A 21,621-nucleotide genomic window follows, 5' to 3' on the forward strand; every position below is an offset into this window, starting at 1 on the left:
AACCCAGTTTTTCTTACAGCTTCCAGCTTTGGGGAGGAACTAACTTTGGGGCAGCTCCTAGGAATCTACCTTTGCTGAAGCCATCTTTTTCAACTGTTATGTTGTAGCTTTCAGACTTGGTTAAGATAATAATAGTAGCCAAGGAGCACTGGCTTGCCTGGCCCTGGGCAGGACTGTTTACATGGCTCAGTTCATTTACCAGTCAGTGCCATGAAGTGGGATTTCCCAAATGAGAAACTGGAAGTTCCCAGTGGGTAAAGTGACTTGTCCAAGTTCACATGCTGTTTTGCATTGTTGTTATCTTATGATAGCCTATAAAACCACAGCTCATTTTTTTTCTTACTGATTCTAGTCACAGTGTTCAAGGGATCTGAATATGTCTGGCACCTTACAAATGAAGTGAAGTTCCAAGTTTGCACTCTTCAAAGCTCACTGCAACTCTTGACGGAACAATATCTCAGAGATGAGGCCAAACATTCCTACTCAAAATCAAAAGGGCAAAACAAGCCCAATAAAAAGTTTTGTCAGATTAAGATCATAATTGCCCTTAGAGCTTTGGGGAAGCTGCCATTGGTTGGCAGCTGGAACCTTCTTTATTAAAGGGCAACACTTCACTGGTCTAAGAAAGGCTGTAAGGTATAAGAATTTTGTGTGGGGGCAGGAACAGCCACAAGAAACCCTGAGTCACTCTTATCATTTTTCTGCTTGTTGATTGATCATTGACTGACTTTGGAATTGTCCCTTTCAATTTTATAGAGGAAATCTGGGTCTTCCAGAGACTGAAATGATAGTACCCAACTCCTGTTTCCTTCCACACTGCATATAGGGGAATTAAAAGAAAACAAAACAAAAACCAAAGCCAGGCCTCACAGGTGATGGTTGTGTAACAACACGGTGCTATTGTGATTTCGTGACAGGGTCCTGACAGCTGGGATTTTTGGAATCTGGTGGACCTGGACTTGTATGGTAAAGCAGCTCTCTAGGAGCCAAAAGCATTCAAGAACCAGCCACGCAGGACAGCATAGTTAGGTCAATCACTTGGGCTGGAAAGGGAGACCGCCCCAGGGAAAACTGTGACATTGGCAGAGCATGTAGCAGTGCCAATGGGGAGAAGTGTGCTCTGTGCTCACCTATCCTGCCTACCACCAACCCTTCCCCTTGGGCTGGGACACTGCCACTAGCCTGGCAGGATCTTATCATCTGGGCTTCTTCTCCCACCTGCAAACAAACAGATTCTTACCTGCACCTCTGTCAACTATTGAAACAAATTGTGGCACTGAGGACTTCTGCCCTCTCCTCTGATGGCAGAGTTACATTTTAATGGGTGTCTTTACAGTACTGTCTTCCAAGTAGGATCTAAAGGTGAAGTTTCTGTTCAGTGGCGGTGGCATGGGTGTAAGAGGGGAGGAGGCAGAGCAAATAGCCTTGGCAACCCAGTAGGAGAAAAGGGACAGAGAATCCTTGACTAGTCTCAAGGGGGCCATGTGCTGTCAACCCCAGCTGATTGTTAGCACATAGTCACGTGGGCTCAGGATCACCAGACTGGGAGACTTTCCCCTCTAGATAACCTAGACGACTGGACACTGCCACACTTCATTTTTAACTGGTGGCAAGTTTTAAGAGCTAGGAAATAAGAACATATCTGCTAAGTTAATTCGGACCAGGGTCTGACAATTCTTGGTTACTCCTTTTTGACAGATTTTGGTCATCCTGCCCACAAATGGAACGAGACTGAGTACTTCATTACAAATGAGGGAGAGATTTAGAAATTAGTCCACAGTTTCATGAGAATGAAGGACCTTGCCTATATTAGCAAGGGATTTTAGCTGCAGAAGATACTGAAGGATGTATTCATTTGTCAGCTCAAATAGCTTACTCTCTCAGTTCCTACTTCTGGCCAGGTACCCAGCTCAAGTAGACGCACAGAATTTCAGATGGTTTCTACCTGACACTCCCACATTATTATTTTTATATTTACTTATTTCGTGGAACTAGGGTTTGAATTCAAGGCTTTGCATTCACAAAGAAGGTGCTCTACTGGCTGTACCATGCCTCCAGTCTATTTTGCTCTTGTTTTGGAGATGGAGTCTCATGAACTATTTGCTCTGGCTGGCCTCGAACCTCAATCTTCGCTATCTCAGACTCCCAAGTAGTCAAGATTACAGGTGTGAGCCACTGGGTGTCCAGCTCCCACCTTATATTTAAATTGAAATAAACATCACATAATAGAACCAACATTTTAGCCATTTTAAATGTACAATTTAGCAGTATTTACTATATGTTGTGCAACCATCACCTCTGATTAGTTCCCCCAAATTCCCAAATGAAGAATATTCCACACCCATTAAGGAGTAATGTCTCATTCCCTCCAGTCCCTAGTCTGTGCCTATAGATTTATCTGTTGTAAATATTTCATATAAACGGATTCAGATAATATGTAATCCTTCATGCCTGACTTATTTTATTTATCCGTTTTTAAGGATCATTATCCATGTTATACTATTTATCAGTAATTTATTCCTTTTCATGGCTGAATTCTATTCCATCTCATGGCAATACTTCATACTGTCTATCCATTCACTGTGAATGGGTCTATACCTATGAAAGGAATTACTGGGTCATATAATAATTTTATATTTAACTTTGAGGAACTGTTTTTCCATAGTGCCTTGTACCATTGTACATGCCAGCTGGCTAAGAGGGTTCTAACATCTTTATATGTTCACCAACAATGCTATTCTATTTTTGTAAGTAGCCATACCACTAGGTATGAAATGGTATCTCCTTGTGAGTTTGCTTTGCATTTCTCTAACGATAAGTGATATTGAGTATTATTTTATGTGTGTGTTGGTGATTGCTTTTCTCCCAAGACACGTCTGTTCAAGTTCTTTACCAATTTTTGTAAAAATTAGGTTGTTTGTCTTTTTATGATTGATTTGAAAGAGTTCTTTATATACTTTGGCTACTAGACCCTTACCAGCTATATGATTGCAATATTTTCTCCCATTCTGCAGCTTATCTTTTCACTGTCTTGATATTGTCATTTTAATGCACAACACACACACACACATTACTGAATGGGGACACTCTGGCACCATTCTAATTGGTAGAATCTGCAAGCACCTCTACCTGTGCTCAGATAAACAAGGGAAAAAGCCACCACTCCACTTGTCACATGTCACAAATTACAATTCTGGTTTAGTCTCTCCACATAACCCCCTACAAGCAGTTGGTGTGATGGCATTTCCTCTTTCCTTCAATGTCACTCTTCATTGGGAAAAAATGGGGAAGGAAGAAGTGTGAAGGGAAGAGCTTTGTGACTGGGAGTTCCAGTTCCAGGTCATGTACACACAGCTGAGGAAGCCACAGTACACAATACACATTAGCTTTCCAAGTGGAGAGCTCCCTCTGCTTTTTGACATGGTGTCTCTGTCCCATATGCCAGGATGACCATTTGCCAAGGTTCTCTCCTCCTTTACGGCATGGATGGCAGAGCCAAAGTCACTCATTTCTTGGCTCCTAATAGGTTTTACGTCCAAGCTGGCTGAAAGACACTTCCTACTTCATACCTCTTGCAAGCCTCCTGGACCAATTTTGATACCCCATATTTAACTTTGAGGTTTGCCCCTTTGTGGATTTGGAGCAGCATTCTTCAGTAAGCTCATTTTTTAAAACACAGTCCCTATAAGTCCCCTTTTTCTCTGCCATTTAAATTTTTGGTTAAGTCTGTTTATTGCTATGAATCTTTCAGGCTATCTTGGGTATAAAATAGTTTTCTCTTGATAGTCTTTCTTTTTTTTGTGGACTGGGGTTTGAACTCAGGGCCTACACCTTGAGCCACTCCACCAGCCCTTTTTTTTGTGATGGGTTTTTTTGAGATAGTGTCTCTCGAACTATTTGCCTGGGCTGGCTTTGGACCACAATACTCCTGATCTCTGCCTCCTGAATAGCTAGGATTATAGGCGTGAGCTTCCGACGCCTAGCAGTCTCTTTCTTTTAAGATTGTATTTTTGTACCAGCCTTGGGTTTGATCCCCAGTACTGCAAAATAATAGAAAAAATAAATAAGAGGTTGTATTCATGCTACATGAATTCCATTCAGAGCCTTACCTAAGTCCAGTCCCAGCTCAGAGCCTATGTATTTGCTCTTCCCTTTGCCTGGAACAAATTCCCCAGCTCTGATGTGTATTGCTTAGAGGTCAGGTCTCTCCTCAGAGGCTGGTTCCCTGATCACTCTATTTAATGCCATACTTTCCTCTCCAGTCATGGACCAGGCTTTCTCTCCCCGTGACACTGTTCACTGTGTGAAACAGTCCTGGTCCCTTATTATCCACTGTCCCTCCTGAACTGATGTTCTCTTTGGAACAGGGATTTATGTTTTGTTTGCTACTGTGCTTCCCATTCATACACTATGCTTAGCTCATAGTAAACTTTTGACTAGTGGATGTTGAATCAGTGAAGAGTTTTCTAGCTTAGAAATGTCTGCTCTAAATACTCTCAGTTAACCCATTTTTCCTTCTACCTCAAACTCCAAGGAAGAGGAAGGCCATCAAAAGTCACAGGAGCTGGCATGGTGGCATATACCATGGCACACTTGGGAGGCTAAGGCAGGGGGATTGTGAGTTTGAAACCAGCCTGGGCTACATAGTGAGTCCAAGGCCAGCCTGGGGTATACACAGTAAGACCCTGTCTCAAAACAAAAAAAGAAAAGAAAACAAAAGAAAAAAGTCAGGTTGGAGGTGTGGCTCAAGCAGTAGAACACTTGCCTAGCAAAGCCCAAAGCCCTGCAATCAAACCTCAAGTACCATCACACACACACACACACACACACACAAAATCACTGTGGCCAATCTTGAGACTAGTTCTCTCAAATCAAAATTTTGCTAAGCTAATGAAATAGAAAGAGTATGTCAATAATGCAGATCAAAGCCCACTTGTCTTCTCCAGGCTTGGAAGAATTGAATGAAGTAATCCATATTGTTAAGTGGGCAGAAAATCTAGCCAAGAAATAAATCATTATTACCTCAGGTTTCTGGAATTGTAAAGAAAATAAGGCAAATTATTTTGCTTTTTATGACTAGAGAACTAATTCTTTTCTGTGTAATGATACTATATAGATTGTAATTATAAGCACTTTTTATATCTGCATTCTAGGAAGGGGCACAGGTTCATTTGGATTTAATTGGTTTCTCTGTCCTCTTGCATGTACAGGCTCATCCTGTAAAGACAGAAAGCTCATTAAAAGGAAGACCAGGGTCCCCAAGTTCTCACCCTCAACTAGTTAACACATTCTTCCGTAGAGTGATGTAGTTACTTCCAGAGACTAAGTCATTACAACTCATAATGACTCCATAGACATCAATGTGTTATTTAGGAGGTTTTGCATGAAAGTTCTGCCCTCTGGGCTGGGCTTTCCCTATTTAACTCAGCCTCCATTGTTATTTCCCTTAAATTTCTGCCACCCTCAACTTAGGAGGGCTCCATCTCAGCTCTTTCACACAGTCCATATTTCTAAATAAAGCAAGGGCAAAAGGTTGACAGGACTTTGCCAGTGAGTAGCATCATGAGTGTATCTGGAGGATGTGCTAACCTTGACCTTGATGTGCAATGAAGGTGAGCCAGGTATGTGTTCTACTGCAAGATCCTTCACCTATTTCCCGCAGAGCCCTGTGGAGAAGAGCTTTTCCATCTTTTCTAACACCAATTTACTTCTTGTTATCACATGTAGGCTTCTTCTTCTAAGGAAATAAAAGACAACATGATTTGAGACAATGCCTATTAATAAAACTCAGAGAAATTGGGGAAAAACATTGTCCCCAGTGAGAAAAATCACAGATATTCAACAACATTCGATTAGCAATAAAAATTTATGCCTGGCACCAGTGGCTCTGTCTATAATCCTAGCTATTCAGGAGGAAGAGATCAGGAGGATCATGGTTTGAAGCCAGACAGGGCAAATAGTTCTCAAGATCCAACACAATACAGGACTGGTAGAGTGCCTCAAGTGGTAGATCACTGATGTAGTAAGCATGAAGCCCTGAGTTCAAACCCCAGTACTGCAAAAAAAAAAAAGAAAAAAGAAAAAGAAATATATATGTAGTCACATTTCCCAACTTAAAAAAAAAAAACAAGGCTCTGTAGTGTGGGCTCAGCCATGAGGTAGAAGGATCCCTTGAGCCCAGGAATTCCAGATGAGCCTGGGCAACATAGCAAGACCTCAAAACAAAACAAAACACACCTCAAAACAAAATAAAACAAGCAAACAAACAAACCAACTGAGAGAAGAAATCCTAAAAAACCTCTAAGGAAATAAGTGGCAATTAGTACTTTTTACTTTTATAAGTACTGAGATGAGTCTTTGAGGTGGTCAGATACCAAAATCAGTACCCAGAAATTCAGTGGCCTTCCTATATTTTATACAAATAGATAATTTGAAAATCATGAAAAAATATGCCATTCTCATGAGTAAGAATTTAAGGGTAAATGTAGAAAGTCTATATAAAAATGTTTAAGGCACATAAGAAGGCTTGAAATATGGAATGATATACCTAAAATAGTCAAGTCCTAACTTGACTAAATTGTTGATAGATTTTATGTAACACTAGTTAAGACCAGTAAGATTTTCTTGGGAAATAAAGAGCTAATTGTAAAGGATACCCAGAAAAAAAATAAAACTTAGAAGGGGGGTCAAACAATTTTGAAAATAACAGAAATTGGAGAGGGTGCAAAGTAGTAAACATGACTACATATATTTTTACTAAACAGCTATAAAAGCTTTCTATTGGTATGAATAGACAAGTCTATTTAATAAAAATAAATCTGAAATACACCCAGTGCATGCTATAATCATGGACTAACTTGCATTTCAAGTCAAAATAGATTTTTTTCACTTACAATAAATGTATTGGAACAACTGGCTAGCCATTCAAAGAGAGAATATGTAAAGCTGATTATGCAAAAATAAGTTGGAGATGGATCAAAGACTTAAATATAAAATAATAAAAACCATATGGGGGAAAGTATGAGAGAAAATTTTTTATAATATTGGTATGGGAAGACACAAGATAGGCATGTAACCTGAGATCTAGAAATGAAAATGATGGCAAGTTTGATTATATAAAAAAAAATTTAAAACATTTCCTTCCAGAAAAAATAAAAGAGAGAAAGTCAAAGATAAACTGGGAAAAGTCTCAAACATCCCAAACAGGCAGAGCTAATTTCCTTAATAAGGAACACTTAGATGTAAACTAAAAATAAAACATCGCCCCATTTAAAGGGGGGGGGGTGGAGCAAAAGGCATGGCCAGAAAATAAGCAGCAAAACAAATCTTAGGTTATCTAAGATTAGGGAAAGACATTCAACATTTATAGCTTTTAAAAATGCAAATTTAAAATGCCTTTACCCTACCAATTAGATAAACAGAGATGAAACAGTAGAACCGTGCAACTTGAGATGTTGATTTACTTTTTGTAAAATTGGTGCAACTCTTAGAGATGTGCCTATTGCCTTCTGCCACAATTTAAATGTATGTCCTCTGACCTAATGATTCTATCATCCATTTGTCCTGTAGAAACACATCAGCTTAATAAAGTACATCACAAACGGTGCATAAAATATTAAGGATTTGGGCTCTTGAGTAAAACTATTTGGTTTCAACCCTTGCTTGGCTATCCTCTTTGTGACTTAGGGCAATTAACCTACCCTCTGTGTAGCTTCTCATCTGTGAAGTGGCAATAACAGTATTTCCTTTATAAGGCCGTCACTCTGGTTTATATGTGTATGTATATAGTGCTTAGAACTATGCCTGCCATAGTCTTAGCTGCTATGTTCATCATCATTAAAGCTATAGGATTGTTTCAAATGCAAGAGTCCATGAAAACCTTCCAAGGTAGGTAGCCAAATAAATTATAGCACTTCCACATATTGGAACTCTTAGCAGATAGATCTGTGGGTACTGGTAGGAAAACAGCTCCATGATCTATTGCTAAGTAGGAAGAAAAAGCATGTGGACCAGTGTTTATGGTATGTTCTTAATTGTGATAAATTATATATGCATTTGTGTTTCTGAAAGGATAATCTTCATGGGAAAAGACAGATGGAAGAGGAGAAATTAGCAATGGATTTTCCACAAAGTTTTGGTATTTAGTCATTCAGTCAAAAGCTACTGGAGGGGGGAAATGGCCCAACCAATGTATGCACATATGAATAAATGAATAAAAAAAAGCTACTGGAGGGCTTCACGATGAATCGGGCATCACTCCTGGCAGTGAGGGTATAGCTGGACTCTTGCCCTCATGGGATGATTTCTACTGGAGAGTCTGACAACAAGTCTGAACAAGACTAGATTATTATAGTACTGTGGATCATTAACAACAAAATAGAGTATGGAAAGGGGACTGAAGGGTACAACATGAGGTGGGTGAGTTTTAATTAGGAAGGTTTGAGAAGGTCTCATGGAAGGTAGCACTTGGTAATGTGCATTGTTTAGTCTAAAATATGTATTTTGTTTTGTTTACAAACAATACTATATACAACTACTTATGACCCCAGGTCTGACTGCAGCAACTGATTTAGGAAGCTCCACACCCTTGGTTGGTGCATTGCACATGAATATACCTAAGAATACACCCAGGCTTGTTTCTACCAGGACAGCAATCTCACCACCAAAACACATTTTCCAGTCTTTTCCAGGGATCACATTGTGAAAAATGCATCTCAGCCACTGAGCAGTCAAGCCTGAACAGCAGCTATGGGGTTGGAACACATTTCATTCATTTCTCCACCAGATAAGAAACCAGAGCACAGGTGAAGTCTGAGTCACGATGCCAATGGGGTTATAAATGTGCATCTTTCAACATTTACTCCAAGTAGCTTAGAAGAGAGGCTGACATAAGAGCCTGATCTATGAACCTGTAGATAACTTCCCAGCCACTCACCAGTGCCTAGACACTCAGGCCACTGCCTCACATTAGCCATGTGACCAGTAATGAGGTACAGGTTCCTCTTCTCACCTGGGAGTCTGCTCTAGGGTGCTCAGAAGCACACACACTGGGAATATCTCCAGGCAGTTGGGAAATCCAGTCTCCACATGGACCATGAGGCAGAGCAGTGAGATAGCATTACCAAAGGGAGTCCAATTAAAACCCCAGGGAGTGGTTGAGTACTAATTTCTATACCATGGAAAGATTCAGTTTGGTTATTTAAATAATTAAAAGGAAAAAAGCAAAGTGACCTCAGTTTCCCACATCTCTCTCTTCATAGCCCAATTGTAGGCTGTATCTGACAGCCTATAAGTTGTAAGGCAGCTGGCAGACAAAGGGTGAGATTTGGGGTTGGGGTGGGTTCCCTAGCCACAAGCAAGCACACCATACATGAATCATTAGGGCTCTCAAGGAATCTTTGCTGCCCAATTGCACAGGAAAAGCAATGGGAACCGGAATTCAGGAGAGTTGTGAGAAATGAATCTTGGCAACCCTTGTCCACCTAATGGACATTTCTGGAACAACAGGCCTCTGTGCTGTGAACACTCCACATGAGATCATCCCAGCCTTTGGACTCTGGCACACCTGGCATGGACCCTGACGTATAGTGGGAATCCACTGTTACTGCACCATCTCCTGTTTTTGCTTGCCGTTGGCACAAGCTCAGAGAAAGGCAACCGGGGAGGGAGAGGAGTCTGTTGAAGGAAACCCATTGGAGAATTCAATCCCACAAAGAACGCCATGTGTTCCTATTCATGGAGGGGGTCACAGTTGGCTGAGCAGGAATACACAGCCAGTGGCTTCACCCCCTGAGGGGCGACATTCAGCAACCCAACCTAAGTGAGGTCAGGGTTCACTGATAATGGAGGCACTTGGATATTTGAGCAGCTATTATGTGCCAGGCACATAATAAAGCCAGTTCCCTGGCATTGTCACAATGCTTTGAGACAAGTGCGCTCTGAGATGTACCTCAGCTTCACAGCCCTTGGTAGACAGAAGTTTGCAAATGGCAAAGGGTATGTTTATCCTCTGTACTTTTAACTTACTTACACACTAACTTTTAATAAGGAAAATGAAGATCTTAGACTTGTACCTGTCACTGTACCATATATCAAAGAGCAGATACTTAGTATATGTAGCTCCTGTCCTCTGGGGTCTTAAGAGTCCATCTAACAGGAAAAATTCTTGCAGAATGGTTCAGTATATGCGATGAGCTTATGACTTTGAAGAAAAGAGACTACTGTAGACTGGAGTCGATTAAGAGAGCTTAATGGAACAAGAGCCTCTAGGATGCATGATTCTTGCTTCCCTTTTTCCAGGGAAGATCAAAGATGATGATCCCATCAATGAAGTCTTCAGCTAATAAGATTCCAATTCTGATTCCAATGAGGGTCACTGTCACCAGACTATCTCAGTTGTTGTCTCTGTCTCCTATCCACCCTCTTCCTGGAGAGATCCATTAACACATTGAGTTGGATGGAACTTGCAGAAGGGCACAAGGGCCCAGATGTGGCTAGGGGCATTAATGATGGGAAAAGTTGGAGCTCGCTCTTTCCTTCCTTCCTTCCTTCCTTTCTTCCTTCTTCCCTCCCTCCCTCTCTTTCTCCCTTCCTCCCTCCCTCCCTTTCCCATCTCTTCCCCTCCCCTACTCTCTCCTCCTTTTCTTTTTCTTTTTTTTTTGGCAGTGCAGTATTTGAACACAGAGCCCTGTGATTGCTAGGTGGGTGCTCTACCACCTGAGCCACAACCCCAGACCTTTTTGCTTTTATAGGTTATTTTTCAGGTGGGGTCTGCATTTTGGCCTGGGGTCAGCCTTGGACCATGACCATCATTCTACCTATGACTTCCTGCATAGCTGAGATTATAATCTCAGGCCACCACACTCCAGTTTATTCATTGAGATGGGATCTTGCTAATTTTTGCCAGGGCTAGCCTCAACCCATGATCAACCTGATCTCTGCCTTCAGAGTAGCTGGCATTGCAGGTGTGAGCCACTGCACCTAGATGCTGTGAAGAGGTATTTCTATTATAATAGAGGTAGAGGGCCCATCTTTAATTGAAAAGAAAAAAGAAAAAGCCTCCAAGAAGGCTTGGTGCAGTCACTATAGCACTGGAGTCAATTTGGTTCACAAACACTGAGATACTTGAGATGGCCAGGTCTTGGCCAGTTGAGTGGAGTAGTATTTAAAAAGATACGCCTTGCTAAGTCAAATACCAAGGGCTTTTTAACTAAGTCCCTTAGTGATGGATAGTGGTGGATTCACCTATATGGTGGTAACAGGACGTGACAAATCCCACCAGCACTTAGGTAGGATGTAGCCAACCTTGATCTACCACTGTGCTTCAAATAAATCACTGCCCAACAGCCACACCCTGGGGAAAACCTTGTCAAGGTGAATGCCCTCAAAGGGCATCCTAAGCCTCTTGCTGACCAAGTGAATTATGAAAGAACAAAGTAAGGAGAACAAGTATCACAAGTCCACTGGATTTGATAAGAGGGTCTATAAAATGTAGATAGACTGGACAAAGTGCTAGGTCCCCATCACCCCTGCCAGGAAAAAGACTCGGTGATGCAAGAGGTTGTAAAAGAGGCCTTTCTGCTCTGGTTCCCTACAGAATCAGCCCTCATACTACCTGGCCAGACCACTGGTCAGGAGTCACCCCAGTCAAAGTACAAGCTGCAAGCTGTATTGCCAAAACTCTCATTTTCAGAGGCAAACTTTCAAGGCCCTTAGAGCAGATGCTAGAGCAGCAGCCCTACCACTTTCCAGATGAGTGGCCCTGGGGACAGCTATTTAATGTCACTCAGCATCAGTTTCCTTCTGCTGCACACAGAAAAAATACTGTGAGCAGCATCTGGTATACAGTCCAGCACATGTGAGGCCTTTAGTTAAGAGGAGTCTTCTTTTCCCTCCTTATCTATAACAGATCGGGATGTTCCAAAAGAAAGTATATGGTCATGGTCTTCAATCCAATTATGTGCAAAGATCTCAACAGCTCTTCATTTCTATTTAACCAGAGCACTTTTAATTGGAGGAGACATGGTCTATCTCTGACCAGGCCTCTGTTTCTTTCCCCACATCCTCCCACAAGCCATTCACAACCACACAGCTTTTAGATTAGAAGGACTCAAGAAGACTGAGAGCTCTGCAATGGTGGTACATGGCCTGTCCAACCATCTAAATTCATGAACTCATATACTCATTTACACACCAAGAATTGAGAAGCTAGGATGTGTCAGACACTAGACTAGGGGAAGAGCTAGTGAGAGTCTATTTCTGACCTAAGGATGCAAGAGGGGAGAAGGATACAGAGCGGAAAAGCAGACTTAAATGCATTTAGAGGAGACTGTGTAAGAGCCATGTTGGCTGAGGTCATAGCTGCTAGAGCCACAACACCTCTTCAGAGTATTGTCATAGTTAGGAGTCACTTCTGGCTGCATCTGACAGGGTTAGCACATTTGCAGGCCAGGCATATGAGACAGACACAGCAGGCAATGAATTCTTGGTTTCTTAAAAAAATTGCCAAATCCTGGGAAGATCATTTTTTTCTTTTTTTTTTTTTCGGGTGCAATTCACATAACAAAAAATTAGCCATTCCTCCCTCCCGCTTTGGCAATCTACTGCTATGTGGATTTGAAATGGGAGGATCTTCAAAAGATAAATTTCTTGCAGTTTCTGATTCTTTGGCTTATGCACTAAAGTAGACCCACCAGAAATTGAGGCACATATCACCTTTGGACTAAATGAGACAGGGTTCAGATTCCAGAGTCAATCTATTCATTGTGTTTAGTGTCATTATTTCTAAACCTTACTTTTCTATCAAATCAAGAATCTATTTCATAGGACTCTTTTGAACATCAAAAGGTAAAAGTCCCATAAAACACTAAGTATAGTGCAACAAATCATACTTGTCATACTTGTGGTTCTCAAAAATGTCAACCTGAAATACATGTGATAAATATGGGGACTCAAATGGGGTGTCCAGGTTACCATACACGTATATCTTTCTACAAATCTGAAGGAAGGCTAATCCTATATGTGAGTGGATGAATACATTTTTGGGGTTAGACTGCCTGCAGCTTTAATTCGATTTTGACAATTTGCTTGCTTTGTGATCTTGGGGAAGTTGCTTCTTACTTTCTCAACCATAAAATGGTGAAACAATGCACCTCAAAAGATTGTCTCAAGTCTGAATAGCTACTATGTGTGGATACTTCACTGGCTTCGTCTTCCCTCTCTCCATTCATAGTTTCCTGTTGTATTTGTGTTCTTACTATCTGTGTAACACAGGTATAAAATGGGAGAAAAGGACTGGCAGAGTGTGCTTAAGTGGTAGAGCACCTGCCTAACAAGCATGAGGCCCTGAGCTCAAACCCCAGTACCGCCAAAATAAATAAATGACTAAATAAATAAATAAATAGATAGATAAAATGGGAGAAAAGAGTCTCTAAGGTCAGGACCTAGCCACATGCTGGAAGAAGCATTCTGTTTAGTCTGGGTAGTATTTTTTAAAAAAATTAAATTTGAAAATTTTTTTCTGGGGCATGCCAACCCAGAATTTTGCTAGAATTCCCATTGTTAGCATTTCATTATATAAAATCTCCTTTACTTACCTATATCACTTACTTCTCTTACAAGAATTTGCTATTTATGACTCTTATTTAGGCTTTTGTCCCTTTTATTGAGCCAAGCACACAAGTGGTACCCACAAAATTTTATACCACATTTCTTCTAAGATGTATTCTGTATTGACCGGAAATACGTGTCACTTCAGGGGCTAAGGGGGAGCACCATAGAGTGATTCCATGATAGAATGTTTCTCTATTTGTATTTTTAAAAATAAGTATGTCTTTTATTTATTTATGGTGGTACTGGGCTTTGAACTCAGGCCTTCTTGTTTTTTAGCCAGGCGTTCTACCACTTAAGCCACTTTGCCACCCCTTATTTTAGTTAAGACTCTGAGAATAACAATCACCTATAAGTTGAAGTTTACTTTCAATACTGCCTTTCAGATAAGATCACCAAAAGAAAAAAAAAGGTTGATACCCATATGGAAGTTACCAAGTCCCAACTGTGGGGCCCCTTCTCAATGTTCACTCCCTCAAGGTCCTTCAAGGTCCTCTTAGGCTGAACCTGTGGCCCTATCTCTGAAAGTAAACCCAGCGTCATTCAGAACCATTCCGTCAGTCTCTCCATCTCATCACATTATCTGCTCTTACCATAAAGGGGAGTTAAAGTCCAGTAAAAACAGCCCATCACAGGGGCTATCCCAGACACTTGGCCCCAACAAAAGAGGTCTCTGGGGTAGTTCACATCCCCAGGAGAGGCAGGAGAAAGTGCCCTCCATGCCTCTAATTCATCCTTCCCCTTGCCCCTCCTGACACATGGGAGCTTAGAGGGAGTCCTTGGAGCCCTGGGGGGCAGAGAGAGCATGATATGCACGTGGGATACAGCGAGCTGTAAATTCCAAGCTGCTTTGCTGAAGTTGCGCATCAGGATGCCTCTGTCACAGGCTCACAACACCCCCTGGTAAGTAACACCACCCCGATGATGGTCCCTTACCCTGTGAGGGGGCCAAGTGCCTCGGTCTGTCCAGCAAATGCTTCCTGGCTCCAAGCTCTTCTTGGCACACACCAGCCCCTGCCCCTGTCACTCTTTCCTCACCCCTGGTTCAGCCAGGGACAGGGTGGCTTCTTCACAGCGTCCATGCAGGCAGGCAGCCTGGCTTAGAGTGTTCCCAGTTCTGCCCTGCTCTGAGCTGTCCCAAGTCAGGCCATGGCCCGGGGCTTTCTAACGTGCTCCTGCTTGGGGACTTCACTTCCTGGTTTTTCTTTCACAACTGAAAGTGGAAGTGTTCTGACCAGGAGGAGAGAAGCCGCCCAATCTACCCTGGCTGGTTTTCAAAGCCTTTAATCCTAGCCCCTGAGGGCTGAAACAAAAGTCAGCTTGCATCAGTCACTCCACCCGGCTGCCCCTTTGTTCCACTATCTCTCAACCAAGACAAAAGAAAAAAAAAAACTCAAACTAAAACAACTTGAGGTGTCCCTCACACTCGTGTCAGAAAAGCGGAGGTGACGCTGCTCTTTGCTGGATTCACAGGACAGGAAAGTCCAGTGAGTGGGACCTCTGCCCATAGGACCATCCCCAGACTGTGGTCCTCTTCTTCAGGTAGCCTCTTTCTCCAGTCCTCAGAGATGCTTGCTTCAGTTCATAAAGCATTTCTCACAAATCCAACAGAATAAACAAGCAAGGTAGGAACGACAGGGGCAGTGAGCTATTAAGCTGACATAGTTCCTTCTCCTCAGACATGTCAGCTTGGCCTGCCCTCAAGTTTAATTTTAAAATGTATTTTGTGACCTCTCTACTCCCAAGTCTTACCAGGGTCTGTAGCAGTCTCATTTGATTTACTTAAGACTGGCCTCAGAGGGTGACTGGAGCTGCCATTCTCAGATTCAGAAGCAGAAAGAACATGTTCTCTGGGCTTTTCCCACCTCCCACTCCTCACCCCAACCTCATAGACACAGAGGAATTAAGCAATACTGTCCTCAGCCTTGATACCTCCAAGAAGGCTCACAGGAAGTTCAGTGTGAGCCTGGCTCTTCACAAAAGCTAGATTAGGATTCGTTCTCTTTGCAGAGAGGAGGTCCTTAGCCTGTAGCTGAAAAAGCCAGGGCCAGCTGTGCCACAGTCTCAGGCAATATCAGGGCTGAGTCCTTGGCCTTGAAGGAGCCCCTGTGGACATGGGAGAAGGACATCCTGCTGACATCCCATCATCCAAGCCTTCTCAGGGCTGGGGGAATCCTTGAATTTAGTTTCAGGAGCTCAGCTCCCCAAGAGATAACTTCCTCCAGAAAAGAAAATTAGGTGACAAAATGGATGTCAAGCCTCCCTCATTCAAATACTGTTTGGCTCTTTTCTGGGGACTTTCTATCTAACCAGAGGAAGGGCTCAGGGCTAGGAAAAGAGGAGGATTTATTTTATTTTAATTTTTTAAATTGATCTCCTTCATAATTGAATACTCAAGTTCAGAAAGGTCTGGGTCATTCTAAAATCTCATCAGAGTTGTGTTTCTATCTGATCCTTAAGAGTAGCATTCTTTCAAAGAATAAGAGAAGGTTTGGACAACACATAAGGAACAGGGTATAGAGATAGGGTGTTGATCAGGATTTAAATTCTGGCCATCCTACCTTCTAGCTGTGTAGCCCAGGTCATACTGTTTAATAGCCCAGAGATGCATTATTCATCTCTGGAATGAGAGGTGCCAATGAGCTAACACATGTCATCCCTTGTACAGCCCTGAACACCTAGCAGAATGTCTGCTGAGGATTTTTCTTTTCTGCCACCTGCTATTGGTGAGTGGCTGTTCTAACCAGACAGAAAATTCTGAATGGAAGATGAAGGAAACCCACATCCTGGCTTTGTCTTTAGCCTCTAAAGGTTTTAAGTCTGTTTTAGTGAAATTAATATCCTCTTACAATTTTTTTTCCTGCTAGCATTCAGGTGACTAGAATGTCTCCACCTCCCTTCCAATTGATTTTTTTTTCTTGCCTCCTACACAAGTCAGATGAGATTACTAGCCAACAAACGTAATTTCACATTATGTAAGAGCCTTAGGCTGAGAATAGACACCATATCCCACCTTCTTCCTCCACACCACCCCCATCCCCGCCACCTCATAGACATAGAGAGCAGGTAGGATTATTTCAGCTTACCTCGTAAGGACACGCTCACCTCCTGGGTCCAGGAGATACTTCACACATCCAGATATATTGGCTCAGCACCACAGTTAGTTGTCCCTGTTCTTTCCACACCTCTGGGACTAGCCACTGTGTCCTATCCTAAGAGTGTCCAGCCAGTTCCCCTGGAAACTTTGGACCTGTTGCAATAGAGGTACAAAGGTAGAAGTTACCTGTTCAAACACTCAGTCACCTCTGACAGAAGTAAAGAATTTGGCAAAAGGTTAAAACGAGACTGTTAGGCAATGGACTCAAGAGGGAAAAAATATAAGACAACACTCAGCTCTGAAAGCTATGGTTTAACAGGCGAGACTTTTATTAAACCCAAGCTTCAGGGGCAGGGGTGGGCATGGACAGGGCTTTGCATCTGCTTTTTTTTTTTTGGTACAATCTTTGGAACTGAGGTAGGAAGAGAAAAATCCAGACAATAAGATAGAAAGGTACTCCTTGAGTTTAGGGTGAGAAAAACTAGAGAAGCCACTCAAGTTGGCTCCAGCTGTTACTTTAACATTTGGACTATGTAGAAGTCTGCATTTGGCGACCAGCTTTCTCCTAGGAGGGCCAGTGTCCCCTCCAGGATAACCAGATTGCTGAGTCAGCTGGAAATCTGGAGTATAGACTGAGAAAACCTAAACAGGTTATACTAAGAATGCAGAAACTCAGAAATGGCAGAGTGGCTTAAGTGGTAGAGTGCCTGCTAGCAAGCACAAGGCCCTGAGTTCAAACCTCAGTACTGCCAAAAAAAAAAAAAAATCACAGAATGCAGAGACTCATGGGCTCTGTCTATACCACTCACATCAAGAAAGTCACCAGAGAAGAAGTGTGGCCTTCAGCTTGTCCTCCTTCTTCTGTTCATGTGGAAGTCACTAATCACTATTCTTGATCCCAAATCTTTAAGAGTACAAGCCATCATCACTAAACAGGTGGAGGTAAGGCGAAGATGAGAGGCCCTGCAGACTGTGTGCAGGTGAGGCCAATGATGAGGTCTTTGTAGGTGAAAGAAGTTGCCTTAATCACATAACCCATCCCTGATGCTGGACCACAGATGACCATGGCACTGCCTTTGCCCCTTTATGGTTGATAAGTGTATGTTTAACCATCAGTAGACCTGCATTGCTTGAGCACCTTCTGTGTACCAGGCCTGCAGACATATGGGGGAGATGCTGCATTAGGTTCTGTCTTATTGTATTTGGTCAGGTGGTCAGTGTCAAATTCAGAAGGCAATACCACTTCCTGCTGACTCTTGTCAGAGTGACTAGCACATTAACATAGAGGTTTCTCCATTCTGATCTATGTCTTATGTGCACTGACCCTCAATGGTCACCTCTTGCTTCAGAGTCTGAGTCCTTTCTTAGTGCTACAAAGAAAAGGGCCTCTAACAAGTGACTAGAGAGGATACAGTTCAATGGGAACTGGGGGTGATTACTACTTGACAGGACCAATGCCAAGTTGTGTTAAGTAGTAACCTCCTGGACACCTGAAGCCACACTTGCCAGAGAGCAAGATATGTCAAGACAGTGGTTCCCAAACTCCAGTTAAGTGTCACAATCACCAGAGAACTTGTTACAACATTGTTTTGGGGGCCCATGCCAGAGTTTCTGATTTAGCATGCCTGAGTGAGGGGCATGAGAACCTGTATTCCTAACCAATGATGCCAAACAGGTGCTGCTGTTTGGGGGCCATACTGGGATCACTGTGGGAGAATCATTGCTTTAAACAGCCACCTGCCTTCAACAGACCCAGCTACTGAGGTGTTAAAAGAGGGGTTGTGTTTGGAGTGGTCTGGGTATGGTGACCCCATAGTTAGGAAGACATCTTGACACAGGGTGGAAGTCATTACATGCTCTAGGAGAGATGGGCCATCAGACTGAGTTCCAGAGCAATGCTTTAGCACCAGCCTGAGGCATTGCCATTCACAGTTCAGTTCTCCTTTCCATAAATATAATTCCAAGTCACACAGCATCACAACTCAACAACCCAGAGGGCATGCATGTAGGGAGCATCACCTGACCTGACAACCTTCATCTTATTCTTAAGGCCACCTGAGACTTCAAGAGGGGGAGCAGCTGGCTAAGATGGTGCATTGGCTTAGTGAGAGTGCTTAAGTCCAGGACCCAGCCTCCAGTGCCTTAGCAGGCTATACTAGCTCTTGGTGAACTATTTGTCTCCTATGGCATTTCTCTTTAAAAACCATGTGTTACATAAGATGGTCTTGCAACACCCTCTGTTCCTTGCTCGTCTCCCACAGCTATATACATTTAGAATCCAATAATGAAAACATTCTCTTGAGACTTGGGCATTCTGAAACTCCTAAAAAGCACAAACCTTCATTTTATAGGTCATTCATAGGTGAGGTGCCTATGGTATGAGATGTCTGACCAATAGCTTCAGTTCTGACAGGATGTTGAACCTGCTTACTTTGCTGGGCCAGTATACAATCCCTGTTTTCTTAGTGACAAAGAAACCATACACTCAATATGCAGAAGTTCTAGAATACCAGAGGCTAACATTCCAGAGCCATGTAACACAGCCTGGAAACAGCCAGGACACCTCTGAGGATGGAGGTCAGCAGAAACCAGGTTTTCCTCAAGTTTTGAAAGCAGAGAGCCAGTATAAGCAGGCCAACTTTACATAACACATAGTGTATTTATATAGCTCCTCTCAATTTATAGAACTCTTTTAGGCTGCCTTATAGCACACCTGTGAGATGTGAATGGGACAATACAAACATCCAAACTTTCAAAAAATAATACCATAAGCATGTTGGATAAGGGCAAAGATAAGGGGTGTGTGTGTGTGTGTGTACAGATATATTTTTAAGGGGGGACATGATATCTTCAGTAGCTGAAACATGTGGGGTATAGGGACATTTAATTAGAAAGGGTCTTAGGCTATCATGTCCTCTGATCTAAGTAAAACAGCATGGCCCAAGAGGAAAGAGAAGCAGAGTTCCGGAGGTGCAGGCTGAATCTATTCATGTCAACTCAGCACGATGGATCAGAAATGTGGTGTCCCTCCCAGAGTTAGTTGAACAGCAGGGCAGAAGTTGTGATGGCATGACTATACAGAAGTAAAACTCTAATGGACTGACCTTTAGCTTCCCATTTGGCAGAGCTGACGTTGAAGTTTTTATCCTTCCACTGAGATATGAAAAGGAAGGGGCGAAGTTCCTTAAACTCACTCTTAATAAGGCTGCCATAATTGGCCATCAGAATTCCATATCCACCCTATTCCTGGTTATCTGATATTTCTAAAAGCTAATGACAAAGTACAGCTTCCAAGGCAGCAATCAAAGGTCCTCATGCTAGACCCTTGTTGAAGGCCTTATAGAAGATCATATGGAGAACATTATGGGGCACTTACCATGTGGCAGCAGTCCTGTGCTAAGAGCCTTGTCTGCAATATCTCATTTAATCTCACAGCAATACTATGAAGAAATTATTGCTGCTCTGTGGAAGAAGAGGAAAGGCTCTTTTTGGAAGAGGTCAAGGAACTTTCCCACAGCTGGCAGTTTCAAGGTCAGATTTTGAGCTTAGGTAGTCTTGGATCCAGAACTCAAGTATATAGCCATGATTGAACACCATCCATTCCATGACTTCCTTATAATCTTGGGTGTTTATATGTGCATTTCTCTTGGGAACTGTCATTAGTTTCTTGAAGAAAATTAGGAAACTTTGCTTTAAGAAACCAGAACCCAATGCCAGCCATGGAGGCCTGATGCCAAAGGTGGAACAGTAGCCACCTTCTCCTTTCAAGGGTTTCCCATTGTCTGGACATCCTTCCTGCCACTGACCTCATTTCCAACACAAGTCTTGGTTTCACTTGATTGCAGTGGCCAATGTGCCACACATTTAGCTGGGAAATCTTCCCTCACCAGCTTTTTCTTTTTAGTTGTCTGTTGCTCCACGAGAGCATATAGCTCTATTCTTTACCGTTTGTCAACTGTGCACTGTGGGGGCTTCCTAGAGCACACAGAGGAAGCTTCGTCTCTATAGCTGCTCATTTCTTTCAACTTCAGTCACTGACAGCAATAGCTTGGACATGCATGTGCTTGAGGCCACTTGTTCATTCTTTGTGGGAAGGAAATGTTACCCAAGCATAAACACTTAGCTGACAAGAATGGTGTTTGTACAAATTGCAATAAAAAGCTTCCCCCAAGCCCAGCTATTGACCTCCCTTTCCCCAAACCATACATACAAAGCAAGTTGCTTCATAGCCTTAGAAATGAGCTTTCCAACTAGTAATTGATGGCATATTGGCAAAGAGATACTGATCACTCTCCATCTCAGGGCCACTGAGTGTACCCATGAACAACCTCATCTAGAGGTTGCATAGTTTTATATTACAATTCTCAGTGTCATGGAGTGAACAAGATGGGGACATAGACAAAGGCAACTTGCTTCTTTATCACCAAGAGCTTCCAAAGGGAATTACAAATCAAATGGAGATTGGGCAGTCCCAATTCTGGGCATATATCCAAAGGAAACGTCTCTTCAGTATGTTGAAAAGACATGTGTCCTATGTGCATCACAGTGTTATTCACAATAGCCAAGATGTAGATTAATTATCCACCAATAGATGAATAGGTAAAGAAAAAGTAGTAGATATGCACAGTGGAGTACTAATCCATAAAAACAAAATCCTGTCACTGGCAACAACTTAGAAGGGGAGGATAATATGTTTAGTGAAAATAGGCAGGCACAGAAAGACAGACACCACATGATGCCATTCATATGTGGAATTTACAAAAAGTTCATCTCACAGAGTAGAGAGTAGAATGGGATGGTAAGGGAGGAGTGGAGGGTGGGATAATGGTCAAAGAATCTGTAATTATAGTTAGGAGGAATAAGTTCAAGAGATCTAGTATATAGCATGGTGACTATAGTTAATAGTGATGTATTGT

The 21,621-nt window shown here is 42.4% G+C and overlaps 1 protein-coding gene across 6 annotated transcripts in view; it reads right to left on the minus strand.

Annotated features, from left to right (window-relative positions):
- Positions 1 to 16,850, minus strand: part of Acsl5 (acyl-CoA synthetase long chain family member 5) — a 40,136-nt gene extending 23,286 nt beyond the window's left edge. Inside the window, exons 1-2 of one of the 6 annotated variants that reach the window (XM_074078306.1) lie at positions 16,695 to 16,847; positions 5,650 to 5,737 (exon numbers count right to left, since the gene is read on the minus strand). The gene's annotated coding sequence lies outside the window, so the exon portion shown is untranslated. Of the gene's footprint in view, positions 1 to 5,589; positions 5,738 to 14,544; positions 15,318 to 15,360; positions 15,867 to 16,694 lie in introns of those variants that run through there. The other 5 variants (XM_074078305.1, XM_020167020.2, XM_074078303.1 and 2 more) reach the window with 5 other exon arrangements.
- Between the last annotated feature and the right edge of the window lie 4,771 nt (positions 16,851 to 21,621).

The sequence above is a fragment of the Castor canadensis genome, chromosome 7, assembly GCF_047511655.1.
Source record: "Castor canadensis chromosome 7, mCasCan1.hap1v2, whole genome shotgun sequence".
In the NCBI taxonomy this organism is placed as follows: Eukaryota; Metazoa; Chordata; class Mammalia; order Rodentia; family Castoridae; genus Castor; species Castor canadensis.